Consider the following 22,350-nt stretch of genomic DNA (forward strand, 5'->3'; position numbering starts at 1 on the left):
GTGTTCCCTCTCAAACAGAAAACGAAATGCAACGAATTTTTGAAAACTAACCTTTACTTCTAGTAATCTGTTCCCACGAATTGCCCTCAACAGCACTGGAGAATCGAGGAAAAACCCTCAAAGAAAAGCAAAAATCTGGGCAATTTATGGAAGTTTTTTATGGTTTCTCTGAAAGAGAGGGAACAAGGAAGTTAAGGGAGTTAAAGAAAATGAGGGAAAATGGGGATTTTTGATTCGAATCAGAGGGTTTAAATATCCAAATTCCTCATTAATTGGGATCACGACATGTGGCAATTAGAATGCCTAGAGTCGCCCAATCCAGCGGCCAAAGATGGCCACGCCTACACAGAAACTGAAGAGTTTTGTGACGTGGCACCATTAATGCAATAAAATTAATGATTATAGCCGTCATTTTTTGAAACCCTCGAAGGGACAAACAAAGGTCACCTCCTCGTGACAACCTTTCACCTGTCTCTCGAGTATAGTTTCCCTTGTGACCGCACCTGTCACATCGCAAAACTAGGGGCAGGTGTTATAGTGAGATTTTTCTCACCTAGAAACTCGAGACCAGCCCCTTATTTAGAGGACAGGTATACTCAGATTTCCAATGAAAGCTGAGATGTCCATGAGGGACTCCTCGAAGTTTTAAACCTCGCTTAAGATAGAGCAAGCGAGAGGCAGCGAGCATGACCAAAGTCTGATCGCATTCGAGACAAGAGAGTAGCTCGCATATATCGAACTATCCTCCTCATGTCCGTGTATAAACCAGAAGACCGACTTTCTATAAATGCAAGTTGGTCCTAAGAACCCTGCAGCCTTGATAAACCAATATAGACTCGCATGTCTAGGTTCTGTCAGCTCGTTATGCGATGTCCACAAAAGGCGACTATCTAAGGACGCAGACATCCTAAACATAATGGTAAACCTGCGAGTTTAACATTGGAATATGAACAGTCAATTCGCAGATTCGGAAGACGCATATGTTGATGAACATAGTAACTGCCGTTCATTTATTAATGTTAATGTTGTTTAGTTTAATTATTGTAATTCAATGTGTAAAAACGAATTGACAATGAATGCAATCCTTGTATAACTGATCGAACACATGCTTTGTATATAAAGGGGTGATCCACCGTGAAATGGCACCTACGAAACTCTTGCTACAGTGGACTAAGCAGACCGTAATCTGACTGAACCACTATAATCCTTTGTCTCATTGTTATTTCCAGTTTTCTGTTAATCATTTCTCATTCCCAGTTTGAGTACTCGCCACTCTAGGTTGAGTACTCGCACTTGTTCTTCATATAGATTTCTGTCTGTTATTAATAATATCATATAAAATTGGTGTTGCGAAATTCACTCGACAACAGATTTAACTTCTGATATTTTGTGTAGTTTTGTATTTAGACATTTACTATTCCTATTTCAATTCTGATTATCATAATTAAATTATTTAATATTTTTTTTTTAATTTAATTCATGATATTAGTGTAATTTGAATTTGAAAATAGTAAATGTCTATCTTTTTTGCTTAATTATCTATCTTATTTTTAAATTTGATTATATCTTATCTTATTTTTTAAATTTAAGGTCAGATATTAATTTTTTTAAATTAAATATATTTTTTTTAAAAATTATTTGACCTTATTTAAATTTAAAATAAGATAACTATAATCATGATATTTTAAATAGATGTAAGATATTTTGCTAACTTTTAAATTTTGTTATTTTATTTATTTAAATTAAATCTAACATCTGAAAAAGATATTTATTTATCTTTTTTAATTTTTATTTATAAAATAACATTTAATTTTTAAAAGTAGTTAGCAAATTTTGAAATGATATTTAAGTTAGTTGAAACCTAATTTTTCAAAATTGTAGGTTTAATTTTAAATATTATTTTATTATTATTTTCGAAAATAAATAAATATTTTTTTTTATTATTTTTCCAAAAATTAAATATTAATTTTATTTATTTATTTAATTATTTTATTTTCGAAATTTAATTATTTAAAATTAAATAAATCCTACTTCCAAACTATCCAGCTAACCTTGTTGCAGGAGTATGTGGTTTTAGCTTGTTTGTAAGTTTTTTTTTAAAACCTATTATTGCTTGATTGCAAATAGCCATGGTTAACTTGTTGACAGATCCAATAATCTGATTTTAACTCATGGCTCCCTTGGTCAAGTAAATAATTTGTAACAGGTATATTTTACAATCTTCTTTCATCTGTGTATGACCTAGCAACATAATAGGATCCATCCAAATGTGTGCCTATGTGAGACTATGTGTTTATTTTATTATATAGATGCATATAGGTTGTTGCTAAATAAAATGTCACACCATGGTAGATTTTATTTAGGTCCATTTACTTTTTGGACCTATTCAATTAATAACAGTTATTTATTTTAAGGTTAAATTCCTCTCTTTTGGGCCTTGTGTGAGAGTTGGGAGCCATTGAAGTGGGTACGACATACTGAACCCAGCACCCCCTCACATGAACTACCCCAATTGTGAAGGCCCATTTGCCTGATTTGAATAACTGTACTAGATTAATTATATTAGTTTGACCTAATAAAATTGAATTAGCAACATAATTAACTTTTAAAATATATGAAATTTATTTTCATTTTAATATTTTAAAGTTAAATTTAGGAAAAACAATTTTAGTTTTAGATATTTCTTCTAGACAAACTATTTGTATTTTTCTTGTATTTAATAAAATAAAGAATTTTAACTAACTAGATTCTTTCTGGAACTTATTTAATTAAATATTCCTATTTAAGTTATAAATTAGTTATTTCAACTGATTTTTCATATCTAACTTAAATTTGAATATTTTATTTAAATTTAAAATTAAGTTGAGGAATCCTAGGCATTAGTTATTAAAGATTCTTAAAATATTTTTTAAGTTAGTTTTAAACTTAAAATGAAATATTTTTCAAATTAAGTGATTATAACTTAATTTTTGATATTTAATTAAATCTAAATTTGAAAATATTTAAGTTTTAGATTTTTTTTTCTATACAACATAAATTAGATATTTTTCAAATTTTTGTTGAAAAGATACTTAGTCAAATAAGATATTTTCTAGATAGTTATTTCTAGACTACTTATTATTTCTAATATTTAAATAGGAAAATATTATACATTGTGAAATTAATTATTTAAATAATTAATTTTGGTACAATTTTATTTAAGTATATTTTTTCCTAGTATTAAACTAGAGATTAATGATTAAGCTTTCTCTACACTTAATTATTTATCTCCTGAATTTAATACATTTAATTAAATTGAAAAACTAAATATCTAAGTTGATTTTCATCATGATACTTAAATATTTATTTTTCATGACACTTAATTAAATAGAAAATTATTTTTTAGGTTAAAATTTAATTTTTCAACTTAAATTTAAATAATTTTCAAAATATAATTTTTTTTCTTTATTTTATTAATCAATTTCGAAAATTGCATTTTAATTATGCAATATTTTTGAATTTATCTTGAAAAATAGATTAAGTTGTAAATTAATTATTTATTTTAATTAATTCTTGGGCCAACTTAAATCAATGATTTTTTCATCTATTGATTAATTTAAAATAAATGAATTTAAATATATTATTAGAGATTGAATTAATTAGTCAAAGGAAAATTTAGATAGGTGATATTTTTTGCTTGAATTAGTTTTTTTTCTAAGTATTTATTATTTAGTATTTTCGAAAATTTGTATAGTTTTATACTTTATTTTTCGAATACAATAAATATATTCTCATGAAAATTTATTTTGAGTTGCTAATTAATTTAAATTAATACAACTTAAATTAATTTTTCTTAATATTTATATTTAAAATTACTACTAAGATGGAATAATTCATTTTATTTCAATCACCATCTAAGTATAATTTTATAAATATTAAATTAAATTCTTATTTAGAATTTTAATTCTATATTCGATATTTAATGAATATATTTATTAAAATAATAAAGAAAATACATTTTAAAGAATGAGCTTTATTATTATTGAGATATTCGATCTCCATTGTTGGTTTTACATCGCGTTTGTTTTAGTGAGTAATCCTCCCTAATGGAGGAACATTCATTAGCAATTTCGCACCTTTTAATCTCGAAAGATAAGTAGTTTGTAAGTGTTTTATATGGTATGGATCACCCTAATGGTGGCGACCATATTTGACTTGCAAATTATGAAACAATGGTAGAAGTGTTGGAAATTATTTTACCAGGATCTTAGATCTACTCACAAGTATGTTGATTAACACCCTAAATATGAACTTTCTAAAACGATGAAATAAACACATATAAAGTTTAGGAAACCTTACATTGGGTGCAGCGAAATATAATGACTCCTTCCGTTCAGATATCTAGCCCTTGATTCCTTTCTGTAGCAGAGCATTATCAATATCTGAACCTCGATCTCTTTCTCTAAATCTTTGATGCTGAAACTCCTTTTGCTGAAAGTCTTTCTTCACGATCTTCCTCACTATGGTTGAGGTATCACTTGCTCTGTGTGGGCACTACTCTTACACTAAGAATTTCGAAATTCAAGAGGGAAGAAAGAGAGAGGGAGTGGTCGGCCAGATAGGGAGAGAGAAGGCTTAGGTTTTTCTCTGAATTAGAAGTGTAATTTTCATGAAGCATTCACTATCTATTTATAGCATTCTACTAGGGTTAGGTTTGAATTATTTGGCATTAAAATAATGAAAATATCTGTTTAAATTCCCTACAAAAGTGGCCGGCCATGCCAAGTTGATTTGGGCCTCACTTTTTACAATTTTGCAGTTTTATCTTTTCTGCATCTGATTTTCTCAAAAACGCTAGTTTTCAAATTCAACCATTTAAATGCCAATTATAACTATTTAATAACTATAAGTAATTATTAAATAATATTGTCATTTATCATATTTATTAATTGAACCATACAAAGTATCATAATTAACAAATATGCCCCTAATAACTCTTTCTTTACAATTTCGCCCTTACTTAGTGAAAAATTCACAAATAGACATAGTCTAAATTGAGAATTATAATTGATTAATCGAAACTAATTATATGAGTCTTACAAGCAATATTATCTCAACTAGTGCGGGGACCATGGGTCTATATAACCGAGCTTCCAATAAGTAGATCAAGAATTTATCACTAAAATTCACTAACTTATTAATTCTTCGTTGAATCCACGCATAGAACTTAGAATTGCACTCTCAGTATATAGAATGCTCTATATGTTCCACCATATAGACACATCATTAGTTATCCATTGTTATAATCCAAATTTGATCAATGATCCTCTATATGAATGATCTACACTGTAAAGGGATTAGATTACCGTTACACCCTACAATGTATTTAATCCTTAAAACACTTAACCCCGTATAAATGATATTTCAGCTTATGTGAAATGAGATCTCCACCATTTATTTTCGTTTGGTAAAGCTCGAAGGAGATCATCCTTTACTTACTATTCGCCAGATAGAAGCTATATATTCCATGTTTATGTTAGCGCTCCCACTCAATTGCACTATCGTGTTCCCAAAATGTATGTATCACCCTGACCTAAAAGTAGGCTTAACTAACAAATCAAAGAACACGAATAGCCTCTCAAGATCGAGCCTAATCATAACAGGATTAAGATCATTTGATCTAGGATCAACTAGGCGATATTGACTTGAATAGATATTACGGTAAGTTTAATAAATCTAAGTCAAAGTTCAATATCGGTCCCTTCTGATGCATACTCCATGAATCCAACCTGAGCTTTACTTTTGTTGGGTTTTATGCCCTAAATAAAACTCATTTCATATAATCAGATTTACTTATTAATAAAGATCAGAAATAACATTTTATGTTGCATGGTTCACATGATTTATTTCATGATTATATGTATATAATGTATGAATTCTTTTTAAGTCTAGAACATATGAGTTTGTTAAAGATTATAGTGTTGTCAGCACAATGGAATATAATCTTTATTATATGTTCAAAAGTTTATTCCCTGATTTGTCAGAACACTGGATTTAGACTGACATGGTATAATCAGCGATAGGTATTCTTACACCTAGGAAAAGTGTTATGTCCTTTTCAAGACATTGGTAAAGTTTACCAGTATCGGATGTATGGAGTATACATCGGAAGGGACCGATATTGAACTTTGATTAGATATGTTAAAATATACCGTAATATCTATTCAATTCAATATCACCTGTTGATCCTAGATCAAATGATCTTAATCCTTATGGTTAGGTTCAATCTCAAGAGTGTTGTTAGTGTTATTATTTTGTGACAGTGTTTGTTCCGTTCAATGTCTAGTCGTATCTGGATTGTTAGTCTGTTATATCTGCACTAATGTTTGTTTACGAGAGTCTCTTTTAAGTGTTAGTTAGTGCCAGCTGGACTTATTTTGTGGATATATATATAGTCCGTTTCTGTTAGTAAAGCGATTATCCATTAAATCGTTCAGACAGTTATTTCGGTTGTTTTGAGAGAGATAGTCGTATCTTGTTTCTTGTTGTTGTGATTACAGGTTAGATCTTGGAGCTTGAGAGTGTTCATCAATGGCGGAATGATCTGAATCTGGAATTGTTGAGTTCAAACTGAAGGGATTTCAGTGTCATCTTCATCATCAGATCTGAAGGGATTTCAGATTGAAGACATGTTGAAGAGGAGCTCAATTGCTGCACAAGGGATTGTGCATTAACAATCAGTGTTCTTGATTGTCGTTGGTAATTCATTACTAATTGCTGTAAAGGTTGTATTTGATTCCTTTAGAGAGAATTGGAAATTGTAATATGAACCTTTGATAAATAGTGGATGAATTTACCCTGGTTCGGGGAACCCAAGCACTAGTCGGCTGAGATGTGTTCTCAGTGCAGATGAAGCTTGTAAATTGATGTGTGATTTACAGCTTAAAGTTTAATTCATGTTCATAACTCATATCTTGAAATCAATCAATCTAAAGATGTACAACTTGGTAACTTGAATCATTAAAATCTACTAGTTGCACTTTCAAGTATTATTCGTGTTCTTTGATTTGTTAAGTTAAGCCTACTTTTGGGTCAGGGTGATACGTACATTTTGGGAACACGGTAATGCAATTGAGTGGGAGCCCTAACATAAATATGGAATCTATAGCTTCTATTTGGCAAATAGAAAGTAAAGGATGATTTCCTTCGAGCTTAACCAAATGAAGATAAATGATGGAGATCTCATTTCACTTAGCTAAAATATCATTTATACAGGGTTAAGTGTTTTAAGGATAAAATACATTGAAGGTGTAGCGGTAACAGTAGTGCCTATTCAATGTAGATCATCTATATAGAGGATCATTGATCACATTAGGGTTATAACAATGGATAACTAATGACGTGTCTATATCATGCAACATATAGAGCGTTCTATATGACTGAGAGTGCAATTCCAAGTTCTAAGTGTGGATTCAATGAGGAATTAATAAGTTAGGGAATTTACTTGGTAAATTCGGTTCGACTTATTGGAAGCTCGGTTATATAGACCCATGGTCCCCATACTAGTTGAGACCATACTGCTTGTAAGACTCAGTTAATTGATTTTAATTAATCAATTATAATTCTAAAAGTTAGACTATGTCTACTTTATGAATTCTCACAGTTTAAGGATGAAATCGTAAAGAAAAGGGTTTCTAGGTTTAATTATTAATTGAGAGACTTTGCATGTCTAATTAATAATTATTTTAAATGACAATATTATTTAATAATCTATTTTAGTTATTAAATAATTAGTTTTGGCATTTAAATGATTAGAATTGGAAAAGTGGCATTTTTGGAGAAATAGAAATAAAATTGAGGAAACTGCAAAATCCAAGTGAGGCCCATTTCACCCTATGGCCGGCCACATGGTTTGATTTTCCCAATTATTATTTTCAATTTTAATTGCCATGTAATTGCTAATCAAAGCCTAGCAAAAATAGGAAAGTGGTGGATCACACTAAATAAGGCAGTTAATTGATTACACAGTAATTAAGGAAACTGTTTTATTTGGAAAGTTGTGCTCTCCCTTTTCCCTATATAAAGCAACCTTGTTCTCTTCTCTTGTATGCATCATAAGCCACGAAATTAAGAGAGAAAAAGAGAGAAAAATTTCGAAATCCTTGTGAGATGAGTAGTGCCCACACACATCAAGTGGTACCTCAATCATAGTATGTAAGACTATGGAAATTCTGCATCAAAGAAGGAGAAAAGAAGATCCAGGTTCAGATCTTGGTGATGCTCTGCTACAGAAAGGAATCAAGGGCTAGAGATCTGAACGGAAGGAGTCATAATATTCCGCTGCACCCACTGTAAGGTTTTCTAAACTTTATATGTGTTTATTTTCATTGTTTTAGAATTCATATTAGGTTGTTAATCCAACATACTTGTTAGTAAATCTAGATCCTGGTAAAATAATTTCCAACAACTGGCACCAGAGCCATGGCAATGATTTACTTTCATGTAATATGAATTAAAACGATGATTGATATGTTTTTGTGTTGATTTGGATGGTTTCATGTTGGTTTATGTGTTAGTTGATGAATGTTGATGTTGTACAGTTTCGTTTTCCACGAAAAATATTTTTTTGATTTTTGAAAATATTTTTATTTGGATTCCTTGTGAAAAATTAAGCAATTTTGTTTTTTACGGAACTCGATTCCGATAAAAATTGAGAAAGTTATGAATTTTGGAAAATCAGAATTTCTGGTATGCATGGGTGCTCAATCGCACGCATCACGCGCGCGCGAGCACCCTGTTGTTCCGCCCGTGTCACCCCTGCCAGCGCCCATGAATCCCGCCCATGCACCCTGCATCTGCCGAGGTTCCTCGGCTGGGTGCACTCCATCCGCGCGCGTGACAGGCTGCTAGCAGCCTCTCCTGGTCTGCAGATGCAGCCTACTGGGCTGCTTTCCCAAAAATTGCGATTTTTGGGGTTTTTCCCCAAAAATCCAATTTTTTCATGGGATTGTTTCCCAAAATTCATTTTTTCCATTTTAAATATTTTTAAATTGAAATGTTTCCAATTTTAAATATTTTCAATTTGGAATTTTTTCAAATTTTAAATATTTTTATTTTGGAATGTTTCCAATTTTAAATATTTCCTATTATGGTCAGATTTAAAAATTTGTTAACTTCTTTAATATTTATTTATTATTTAATTATAAGATTAGATATTTTGATATTTAAGATATTTTGAATTAAAATATAACTTTGTCTTTTTATTTAAAATATTATATTAAAATTATCTTATATGACAAATTAAATAATTAATAAATTTGAAATTAACATAGATATTTTTATAGATATACTTACCATAATGTTTTCCAAATTCAAAAATTTGTTATTTTGTTAAATATTTAATTATTTATAAATTATAAGTTTAAAAATGATATTTTTTTCTATATATATATATCATTTTTTTCCTTATTAGAAATTTATAAATCATATCTTAAATATTTAAATAACATAGATATTTTTGTAGAGATTTGAATATTGCTTAATTTGAAATATTTTGACATATAATTATGGTAATTATTATTCATTTATTATTTTATTTCTAAAATAATAATTATCTAACCAAATCTATTTTAAAATTGGTTTATTTTATTAAATTATAAGATCTGAAAGTGATATTGAAGATTCTTTTCTTTCAAATTATTGATCTTATTAGATATTTAATTTAATTTGATTCAAATAAACCTAGATATTTTAAAATTAGTTTCCTTTATTTGGTTAGTTTAAGAATAATAATTTTATTATATTAATATCTTAATTCACATCTGTTACATGGACAATGTTTGTTTATTTATATTGTGTATTCAAAACTCTTTAACAAACCTATTATTTATCTGATCTAAATTGCTATGATTAACTTGTTGACAGATCCTATGATCTGATTTTAATCATAGTCCAATTGACGATAGATCTTATAAATAATTTGTAACAGGTTTATTTTGTACTTCTTTCATCTGTGTAAACCTAGTAACATGATAGGGCCCATCCAAATCATTTGACCTGTGTGAGCCTTTATGTTTGCTATTGGGCTTAGATGCATATAGGAAGCCCATTTAAGTTTTTACTAAGTAAATGGACTAGGTTGCAAAAATAAATTTTTACATAAGGAAATTTATTTAGGTCCAATTAGATTTGGGCTTGTTCAATGAATAACAATTGTTTATTTAAAAGTTAAATTCCTCTCTTTTGGGCCTCGTGTGAGAGTTGGGGGCCAATAGAAGTGGGTATGACCTACTGAACCCAGCTCCCCCTCACATGAACTACCCCAATTGTGAAGGCCCATTTGCCTTATTTAAATAATTGTATAAGGTTAATTATATTAGTCTAACCTAATTAAAATTGAATTAGCAACATAATTAACTTTTAAAATATATGAAATTTATTTTTCATGTAATATTTTAAAGTTAATTTTAGAAAAACACTTAGTCAATGATATATTCTAGATAGTTATTTCTAGTAGTGCTAATTATTATTTCTAATATTAAATAGGAAAATATCATAGATTGTGAAATTAATTGTTTCCTAATTAATTTTGGTACAATCTAAGTTTAGTATATTTTCCTAGTATTAAACTAGAATTAATAATGAAGTTTCCTCTTTACTTAATTATTTATTTCTTGAATTTAATACATTTAATTAAATTGAAAATTTCAATATCTAAGTTAATTTTCATCATGATACTTTAATATTGTTATTTTCATGTTATTTAATTAAAGTTGAAAATTATTCTAAGTTTGGAATCTTAATTCAGAATAACTTAAGTTTGAATAATTTTCAAAATATATTTTATTTTATTTTATTAATCATTTCCCAAAATTTCGAAATTACATTTCTTTAATGTAGAAATTTCGAATTTTGTTTAAAAAATAGATTAAAGTTGAAAATTATTTATTTAATTTTGGACCAACTTAAATCATTAATTTTTTCATTTAATGATTAATTAAAATAAATGAACTAAAATATATTATAATTAGAAATTGGATTAATTAGTCTATGAAAGTCTAGATAGATATTATCTGTTTTGTTTGAAGTATTTTTCTAGTGTATTTAATTAAATAGGAAATTAATATTTAAGTTGATTTTTAATCATGATACTTAAATATTTGAAATTTTTCTTAGATATTTAATTAAATAGGAAAATTATATTTTTTGTTGAAAATTAATTTTTATTAATTTTGGGCCAACATAAAATTAGAATAATTTTCTAGGATTTATTTTTATTTTATTTTAAAACATTTTTGAAATGCAATATATATTCATAGAAAATTAAATTTGAGTTGTTAATTAATTTAAATTAATTTTCAAACAACTTGAATTGAATAATTTTTTAAATATTTATGGAAATTATTACTAAGATGGAAATAATTCATGTTATTTTCATATCCATCTAAGTATAATTTATAAATATTACATTAAAATTTATATTTAGAATTTTTCATTCTAAATTGGAAATTTTAATTAAATAAATATATATTTAAAATAAATGGATTAAAATAAATATTAGAAGAAAATACAACCCTTCATTAAATAATGAGCTTTATTATTATAAGGATATTCGATCTCCATTGTTGGTTTTACATAGCTATTGTTTTAGTGAGTAATCCTCCCTAATGGAGGAACGTTCATTAGCAAGTTAGCACCGTTTAATCTCGAAAGATAAGTAATCTTGTAAGTTTTTTATATAGTTTATGACCACCCTAATGGTGGCGACTGTATAAGGCTTGCAAGAATATGAAACAATGGTGGAAGCTCATAAGATAGAATAGCCTTGACTCTCGCCTAAACGGGACAACGCGGATTCACATCTTGATCGAATAAAAGGTTGCTAGAATGTTTGACATTTTAGATGAGCTGACAACTCTATTCAATGAATGGTAGCTTTGACTCTCGCCTAAACGGGACACTGATATCAGTTTGTTGAAAACCTTGGAAATTATTTAGGATTGTATGTTTTAGTATTTCCACTTGTCATTCCTACTTGCTATGTGCTTCATAATTTCTTAATTGTGTATGAATTTGTATTGAACCATGTTATTTTCTGTTATTAAATTGTAGTTTAATTTCGAATCTTCATTGTTGGTCTAACTTGATTTGTTTTTCTAATGAGATAAATCCCTAATGGATTTTCACCATTAGACTAACATAATAGTGTTAGATCTCAAAAGATAAATATTGTATATGCAACATCTAGATGTTCATCAATTGATGACACCTTAGACTAGTATTTTACAATATGAAACAAGAAGATTGTACAAATAAGATTACTTTGACTCTCGCTAATCGGAGCATCGTTGGATTCTTATTTAAAACGAAATTATCCTAATTCCTCTTAGCTTATTCATTTCGAATTAGCTTAATGACATATCATTGGATGAATGGTCTATAAATCATATAAAGTCTTATTTTCTCTTAAGAAATTAGATGACGCATATGATTATATTCCCGGAATTCTATCCCAAAATGATATAAATCGTCAATCTTAGATATCTCCTACTTGTATTGGCAAATCATAGAGTTAGATTAGTAGTGGTGGTCCAAGAAAGAATTACTAATTATACAGTTACACCTTCACAAGTGTTTCATGACCATTTTCTTTCAATGGATTTAAACTGTATGAGTTTAGTATTCTGTGACCAGAATCCACTTGCACTATTCTAAGAACCTTTTGATGTAACTTAACTCATCAAAAGATACAACCACATTTTTTATAAATCTATGGCATTTGTATCTTGTTCATAGTGGTTTTGACAAGATCATTCTCTATAAAGAGTTAATATGCCTATATCCACTGAAATTAAGTTCATTCGCAGATGGATGTACATTCAGGGGTGGATATGGGTTTTCGTTGTATTCTTAAAACGATCACTCTAGATTTTACCTTATGCAAAAGAAATTGGAAATGTTTGAAAAATTTCATGAATTTCTAACAATGGTGAAGGTAAGTGGTTAAAGATCTTGCGAACTGATAGGGGTGGAGAAAAAGTTAGTAGATATGCAGTTCAAAGATCATTAATTTGATTTTGAATTATATCCAAACTTACCCTCCCCAGAAATTCGAGTTGCATATTGATGATTAGTTACTAGTCGTTGCCTAAATCCTTCCATGGTAATATAATTTTAGAATGATTCAATGATTGTATACTTTATGTAAATCATTACTAGATTCATGGATGACCTAATTGAAATCTTAAGAAAAGCTAGAACTGCTAACCCTGGTTTGCATGTTTGTTAGCTATTCTAAGTGATTAGGGGTGGAGCATCCCATAGTCATTAGACAAGAAAGTGTTTGTTTAAACAAATACTACTTTTCTAAGAAAATGACTAAGTCTGAAAATAAAGTAGCAAATAAAGGAGATAATTTTTTCTTGATTCCATAAGTGTTCCATCATCTTATTCGTTACAAGATGATCCCACTTCCTCTGTTGTCTTAACACAACCGAAGAGGTCAATACCATTTAGTTTTCTTAGACATAGTTCACGATACCTTGTTGTAGTGGAAGAGTTTCTAGGAACTCACCTTCTTATGACTTGGAAGACACTAGTGATTAAAATCCATTGTGAGTTTAAACAAGTAATGGATTGTCAAGATAAGAAACTAAGAAGAAAGCCAAGAGAACTATGGTTTGATCCATTCACATGGAGTAACCTAAAAGTTTTCTATTACAAGGACATGAAAGGAAATTATCGTTTATAAGTCTATTCAATGGACTTAACAAAAGTTCTTGTTCCTAGTATTATAGGTTTGAGTTTATCTGAACCTATGGCTTGTGGTATACCTGGGAATTACTTACTCTAATGCAAGCAACTTACTTTAGTAAGATGCTAAAGCATTTTCCCTTTCATGGCAATCTATAGAAGCTTCACAACTTCTTAGATATAGATTTTATTTATCTAAGGAAAAGTCTCAACTATTCTAGAGAAGATAAAGCCATGAATGAATTTCTTAAATCAACAGTGAGAGGTCTCAGATATGCTTTTGTATGCCTTAGACCAGACACCTACTGTTGAGTGGGAGTAATGAGTAAGTATCAGATTAATCGAGTAGAGGAACATTGGAAGACAATAAAGTAAATCTTAAGATTATGAAGAGGAACTATATGTTAGTCAATAAGGGTGTTTTTGAAACTCTTAGACTACACCACATCAGATTTCGAGACTTGCCTCTGTGCTAGAAAGTCTGCTGATGGGATGGTGATTACTTTGGTGGTGGAGTAGTGATTTTGGAGAAGTGTAAAAACCTATCTGAAAGCTCTTGGTCTACCAAAGAGAGACTGAATGTTAAAAGTTGTAGGAAAGATACTTATTCAGTCTAAGGAAAGTTCTATACTTTTGTGGCACTGTTCCAACTTGCCTTAACTACTAGGGTTACTTCCTGAATAACCAAAGAGTAGTTGCCCAAAAGTATAGAATCCAGTATCCCAAGAAAGTAGACATATAGAGTGGAATTTCACATTATCAAGGATTTTGTGATTAAGGAAGAGTAATGGTGGAGAAGAGGTTGTGTTTAATTCAACCTATCAGATCCTATTACGAGGAGTTTACTACTATTACACTTGATTTGTATATCAAGGTGTTAATGATTATTTGAAATGCACTTTTTGTTTTATATTAGTGCAAGTGGGAGTTTGTTGGGTTTTATGCCCTAAATAAAACTCATTTCACATAATCAGATTTACTTATTAATAAAGATCAGAAATAACATTTTATGTTGCATGGTTCACATGATTTATTTCATGATTATATGAATATAATGTATGAATTCTTTTTAAGTCCAGAACATATGAGTTTGTTAAAGATTATAGTGTTGTCAGCACAGTGGAATATAATCTTTATTATATGTTCAAAAGTTTATTCCCTGATTTGTCAGAACACTGGATTTAGACTGACATGGTGTAATCAGCGATAGGTATTCTTACAACTTGGAAAAGTGTTATGTCCTTTCCAGGACATTGGCAAAGTTTACCAGTATCGGATGTATGGAGTATACATGGGAAGGGACCGAGATTTTACTTTGATTAGATATGTTAAAATTTACCGTAATATCTATTCAATTCAATATCACCTGTTTATCCTAGATCAATGATCTTAATCCTGATATGGTTAGGTTCAATCTCAAGAGTGTTATTCGTGTTCTTTGATTTGTTAAGTTAAGCCTACTTTTGGGTCAGGGTGATACGTACATTTTGGGAACAGGGTAGTGCAATTGAGTTGGAGCGCTAACATAAATATGGAATCTATAGCTTTTATTTGGCAAATAGAAGTAAAGGATGATTTCCTTCGAGCTTAACCAAACGAAGATAAATGGTGGAGATCTCATTTCACTTAGCTGAAATATCATTTATACAGGGTTAAGTGTTTTAAGGATAAAATACATTGAAGGTGTAGCGGTAACAGTAGTGCCTTTTCAATGTAGATCATCTATATAGAGGATCATTGATCACATTAGGGTTATAACAATGGATAACTAATGACGTGTCTATATCATGGAACATATAGAGCATTCTATATGACTGAGAGTGTAATTCCAAGTTCTGAGAGTGTAATTCCAAGTTCTAAGTGTGGATTCAATGAGGAATTAATAAGTTAGGGAATTTACTTGGTAAATTCGGTTCGACTTATTGGAAGCTCGGTTATATAGACCCATGGTCCCCATACTAGTTGAGACCATACTGCTTGTAAGACTCAGTTAATTGATTTTAATTAATCAATTATAATTCTAAAAGTTAGACTATGTCTACTTTATGAATTCTCATAGTTTAAGGATGAAATCGTAAAGAAAAGGGTTTCTAGGTTTAATTATTAATTGAGAGACTTTGCATGTCTAATTAATAATTATTTTAAATGACAATATTATTTAATAACCTATTTTAGTTATTAAATAATTAGTTTTGGCATTTAAATGATTAGAATTAGAAAAGTGGCATTTTTCGAGAAATAGAAATAAAATTGAGGAAACTGCAAAATCCAAGTGAGGCCCATTTCACCCTATGGTCGGCCACATGGTTTGATTTTCCGAATTATTATTTTCAATTTTAATTGCCATGTAATTGCTAATCAAAGCCTAGCAAAAATAGGAAAGTGGTGGATCACACTAAATAAGGCAGTTAATTGATTACACAGTAATTAAGGAAACTGTTTTATTTAGAAAGTTGTGCTCTCCCTTTTCCCTATATAAAGCAACCTTGTTCTTGTAAAGACCGCTTAGTTTAATTTGGAAATTAACAGTTAATCATGTTTAATTATGGAAAATTATTTATAGCTATTTAAATAATTATTATGCTGTTATTGTTGAATTCTGAAATGCATTTTATGTCATTTAGTGATTATCATAAGTTTGCATTTTCGGTGCCCGGTAACATGGAACTCGGTGTTTGGCTCAGTAAAATCACAACTTAGTATGTTAGTATGGGACGGTTTGTTAGACATTGGGAATGTCAGGTTTGGCCGGGAATTTAGAATTTCCCAAAATACCCCTTTAGTGTTATTTATCTTATGTTAGCATGGAGGGGCAAATTGGTCATTTTGCCCCATTGTTATTTTGTCCTTTAGCAGACTTAATAATTGGAAATTATGTGTTTTATTATGCTTTTTGTTGGCTGAAGTAAAAGGGGTTAAGTTACTTTTATTTTCATTTTTCCAAAGTTAGAAAAAAAAAAAGGGAAAAGCTCTCTCTTTTTCCTCTCTATTTCGACCCTTTGAGCAGCAAGAAAAGTGGATTTTTCTCTTGTGATTCAAGTGGTTTTCATCAAGTTTAGAGTGATTCTAGTAGAGGTAATTTTGTCTAGCTTCTCTTCTTTTATTTTCTTGAATTTTTGATGAAAAAATGGAGTAATGCATGCTTAGTTTAGGTTGTTGTTGTTCCAAATTAAGCGGCATTAGTAAGCTCTCCTTGATTATGACCTGACGTGCCAACTCTTAGTTTTGCAGGCAGTTCCAACTAGATGGACGCCAGGCGGAATACCACGAGCCAGGGCAACTCAGTAGGGTCGAATCAGGGTGAGAGAGCCCAGTTTCCCCCGCATGCTAGGGGCCGTGGTAGAGGTCCCAGGGGCAGGGCTCGTGGTCGGGGTGATGAGAACCCGCCACAGGCTGCCCAGGCTACCCAAGCCGTTCAGGAAGCCCGGAATTGGGAGACTAGGTTTGCTGAAATGCAAGCCAGAATAGAGGAGCAAGATTTGGAGATTCAGAGATTGAGGCGGACGGGGGGCTCTGCGGGCTGTGCCAGAAGTTCCTGTGGCACCCGCCCCTGCTGCTCAGGCCGAAATAGTAGTAGCGGCAAACAGAATGGAACCCTTGTATGAAAGGTTTCGGAAGCAAGCACCTCCGGTTTTTCTGGGAGGTCCAGATGTTATGAAGGCTGAACAGTGGCTAACGGTGATCACCAGAATACTGAACTTTATGGGTGCCACCGGGAATGACAGAGTGGTGTGTGCCACCTTCAAGTTCCAAGAAGACGCTCTAGTCTGGTGGGACATGGTATCTCACATTCACGACGTCACCACCATGACCTGGGAAAGTTTCCAGGAACTCTTCAACGCAAAATATTATAACGAGGCAGTCAGAAGTGCCAAGAGGAAAGAGTTCACCCAGCTGACCCAACGGGAGAATATGAGCGTGACAGAGTATACCACCCAGTTCGACCGGTTGGCGAGGTTAGGCTCGGGAATAGTGCCAACCGATTTCAGCAAGAAGGAGAAGTATCTCGACGGGTTAAATGTGAAGATCAAACACGACTTGATGATCACCACTGACGACAAGACCACCTATGCTGAGATGGTGGAGAAGGGACTGCGAACTGAGGGCGCAGTTGGATGTATGTCGGAGTCAGCTAGTACTCCAGCGAGTGGCGGGGCTCCTACCCCTCCTGCATCAGGCTTTAGCAGGGGAGGTAGTGGTTCGGCCATGGACCAGAAGAGGAGAACATCCACTGCATCCGGTGGGTCGAGTCAGAGAGGTTCTGGGGGAACCAGAGTAGACCACATCAAGGTGGTTCGGGAATTGAGAATTTCCCAAAATACCCCTTTAGTGTTATTTATGTTATGTTAGCATGGAGGGGCAAATTGGTCATTTTTCCCCATTGTTATTTTGTCCTTTAGTGGACTTAATAATTGGAAATTATGTGTTTTATTATGCTTTTTGTTGGCTGAAGTAAAAGGGGTTAAGTCACTTTTATTTTCATTTTTCCAAAGTTAGAAAAAATCAAGGGAAAAGCTCTCTCTTTTTCCTCTCTTTTTCGGCCCTTTGAGCAGCAAGAAAAGTGGATTTTTCTCTTGTGATTCAAGTGGTTTTCATCATGTTTAGAGTGATTCTAGTAGGGGTAATTTTGTCTAGCTTCTCTTCTTTTATTTTCTTGAATTTTTGATGAAAAAATGGAGTAATGCATGCTTAGTTTAGGTTGTTGTTGTTGCTGTGATTTTATTGTTGTTGCTGAGGTTTAAGCATGATTAATTAAGGTTAATTAAGCTGCTTGTAATGCATGATAGTTAGGTTGTTTAGAGTTGTGGAATTTGTAGTTCAAAAGTTTAGTTTTCAAAGTGAAAATTGAGAAATTGGTGGCTGTGATTGTTGCATGAGTTTGTGTATGTTTTCTGCAGTTTCTAAATGCATGAATTTGTAGTTTTAAGCAAGGTTTGATGCATGATAGGGTTGTTTAATCAAGTTTGAGTTTTGAACTCAAAGCTTGGAGCTTTAATGGTGATTTTTGATTCTGTGTGTTCTAGACTATTTTGTTGCTTTTGAAAGGTTCTATGGGATGTTTAGAACAGGTCTGGAAGGTTTGGGTTAAATTGGGTTTGAATTGAATGAGTTATGAATTTTTGAATGTGGTCTGCGAGGAACCGGAATTCCAGTTGTGCATCCGGAATTCCAGATTGGGGTTCAGGAATTTCCAGAACAAGAATTCCGGTTGGGAAATTTTCAGGAACCCTAGATTTCCTCGTTTTTATGTTATTTGGGGTATTGCCATGCTTTTTATCGATAGGGAAACTTTTAGTTCCTAGTTTAAGTCCCTGGGAAGTGATTTAGCGTATCACTTATAGTGTTGTGATTGTTAAGGTTTAGGAGCATGTAAACCGCCGCGCAGTTCGTTCCAGTCAGGTTGACCAGCATACCTGAATTCGGAATTGAGGTAAGATTAGTATAACAGTATGCATATATATTACATGTTTAGCGTGCATGTAGGAAGCCTGTTAGATTACATTAGATATGTATGTTGGCTTCGAACCAGCCGACTGTGTCACATCGGTACAGGCTAGAGTATGACTAGCAACTGGAGTATGACCAGTGTACCGAGTATAGGCTGACACTGTATCACATCGACACAGGCTAGAGTATGATTAGCAGTTGGAGTATGACCAGTATGCCGAGTATAGGCTGATACTCGGGTTGGTGGCTCTTTACTATTTGACGTATCACATCAGTACAGGCTAGAGTATGACTAGCAGCTGGAGTATGACAAGTGTACTGAGTATAGGTTGATACTGTAACACATCGGTACTGGCTAGAGTATGACTAGCAGCTGGAGCATGACCAGTGTACCGAGTATAGGCTGTTACTTGTCAATAGTACCGTCTTATGAACGTTCACGACTCAGTATCGTGTGGGACACGGCAGTTAGGGTTATGGTCAGGGGTATGGGCGTTTGATCATAACTCGTGATTTACGTATGATATTTTATTATGCTTTTCTTACTGAGTCTGTCGACTCACAGTGCTATGTTTATGTGTAGGTAAGGTCAAGGCTAAGGCTGAAGGACCGTGAGAGCGAGCCGGTGAAGATTGTACATGTCGGGGCGGTTAGGCCTGGAGCGTACGATCCTCGTGACAGCAAGGCTATTTTTATAATTAGTCGCTAGGCGACAAGTATTTTGTATAGTCAGTGAACTTTTGTAAAAGGTTTTGTAATCAGAGTCCCGAATATTTTGTATAAATATTTTATAAGTTTAATTAAAAAAGCAAAAAATTTTAATTAATCACGATTTCCATAAACCTCGTTGATTAGCAACGAGCTGCACAGTATGTTTAAAAATCACGTAATACGCCTACGCTAGTTAGGGTGTTACAATTTGGTATCAGAGCCACTAGGTTGTCTTCCGAAGATCGTCACGACATGTACAATCATCATCAACAGTTAGCTCGTTCTACGGTTCAGTAAGCTTTTATTGCTTTAGTAGCTTATTTAATTTTTATGAATAAGAAAAGCCTGATAGGAAGCATGTTAGTAGCCTAATAGTAGAATAGGCGCATGTTTTGTTTTTAAATTCCAAATTAAGCGGCATTAGTAAGCTCTCCTTGATTATGACCTGATGTGCCAACTCTTGGTTTCGCAGGCGGTTCCGACTAGATGCACGCCAGGCGGAATACCACGAGCCAGGGCAACTCAGTAGGGTCGAATCAGGGTCAGGGAGCCCAGTTTCCCCCGCATGCTAGGGGCCGTGGTAGAGGTCCCAGGGGCAGGGCTCGTGGTCGGGGTGATGAGAACCCGCCACAGGCTGCCCAAGCCGATCAGGAAGCCCGGAATTGGGAGACTAGGTTTGCTGAAATGCAAGCCAGAATAGAGGAGCAAGATTTAGAGATTCAGAGATTGAGGCAGCAGGGGGCTCCTGCAGTGCCTGTGCCAGAAGTTCCAGTGGCACCCGCCCCTGCTGCTCAGGCCGAAATAGTAGTAGCGGCAAACAGAATGGAACCCTTGTATGAAAGGTTCCGGAAGCAAGCACCTCCGGTTTTTTTGGGAGGTCCAGATGTTATGAAGGCCGAACAGTGGCTAACGGTGATCACCAGAATACTGAACTTTATGGGTGTCACCGGGAATGACAGAGTGGTGTGTGCCACCTTCCAGTTCCAAGAAGACGCTCTAGTCTGGTGGGACATGGTGTCTCACATTCACGACGTCACCACCATGACCTGGGAAAGTTTCCAGGAACTCTTCAACGTAAAATATTATAATGAGGGAGTCAGAAGTGCCAAGAGGAAAGAGTTCGCCCACCTGACCCAGCGGGAGAATATGAGCGTGACAGAGTATACCACCCAGTTCGACCGGTTGGCGAGGTTAGGCTCGGGAATAGTGCCAACTGATTTCAGCAAGAAGGAGAAGTATCTCCACGGGTTAAATGTGAAGATCAAACACGACTTGATCATCACCACTGACGACAAGACCACATATGCTGAGATGGTGGAGAAGGCACTCCGAACTGAGGGCGCAGTTGGATGTATGTCGGAGTCAGCTAGTACTCCAGCGAGTGGCGGGGCTCCTACCCCTCCTGCATCAGGCTTTAGCAGGGGAGGTAGTGGTTCGGCCATGTACCAGAAGAGGAGAACATCCACTGCATCCGGTGGCTCGAGTCAGAACAAGAGGTTCCGGGGGAACCAGAGTAGAGGTAGCTGTCAGGGGGGTGTAGAGACCCGGTTTTCTTATCCTGAGTGCCCCAGTTGCAAAAGGCACCATCAGGGTGAGTGTAAAGGTCAGGGATGCTTTCAGTGTGGCATGCCCGGACACTACAAGAGGGATTGTCCCCAGCTCCGATCAGAGGCACTGAGGGCTCCGGCGAGACCCACTCCAGCTAGGGTGTTCGCCATCACTCAGGCTGATGCAAATGTCAGCCCTTCAGTTGTAACAAGTCAGCTTTCAGTTAATAACTCGTATTACTCTGTGCTGTTTGATTGTGGGGCCACACATTCTTATGTGGCAGCCAGAATCTTTAGTAAGTTGGGTAGACCGTATGATAGTTATGAATCAGGGTTTGGAACCCTATTACCTGGCAGAGAGTTAGTTATCTCCAAAAGGTGGATTAGGTCTATGCCGATCAGAATAGATTGTAGAGACTTTAGTGCTGACTTGATAGAGATGAGCCTAGTAGAGTTCGATATTATTTTAGGAATGGATTTCCTATCGAAATACTCAGCTAGTATTGATTGCAAGAGGAAGATGGTGATCTTCTAACCGAAAAGTGATGAACCATTTGTGTTTGTTGGTTCATTTCGGGGATCTCAGATCCTGGTGATTTCGGCCATGTCAGCTAAAGAGTTATTGCATGGCGGTTGTTTAGGGTTTCTGGCCGTGGTGATGGACACCACTCGGCCAGATACCATTCGGCCAGAGGACATCAAGGTGGTTCGGGAATTTTTAGATGTTTTTCCTGAAGAACTTCCAGGGTTACCACCTCAGCGGGAGATTGACTTTGTTATAGATTTGGCACCAGGGGTGGAACCGATTTCCAAGGCTCCATATAGAAAGGCTCCAGCTGAACTTAAGGAATTAAAGATTCAGCTCTAGGGGTTGCTTGACATCGGGTTTATTCGGCCTAGTGTGTCACCCTGG

Source organism: Cannabis sativa, chromosome 2 (genome assembly GCF_029168945.1).
Source record: "Cannabis sativa cultivar Pink pepper isolate KNU-18-1 chromosome 2, ASM2916894v1, whole genome shotgun sequence".
Classification (NCBI taxonomy): Eukaryota; Viridiplantae; Streptophyta; class Magnoliopsida; order Rosales; family Cannabaceae; genus Cannabis; species Cannabis sativa.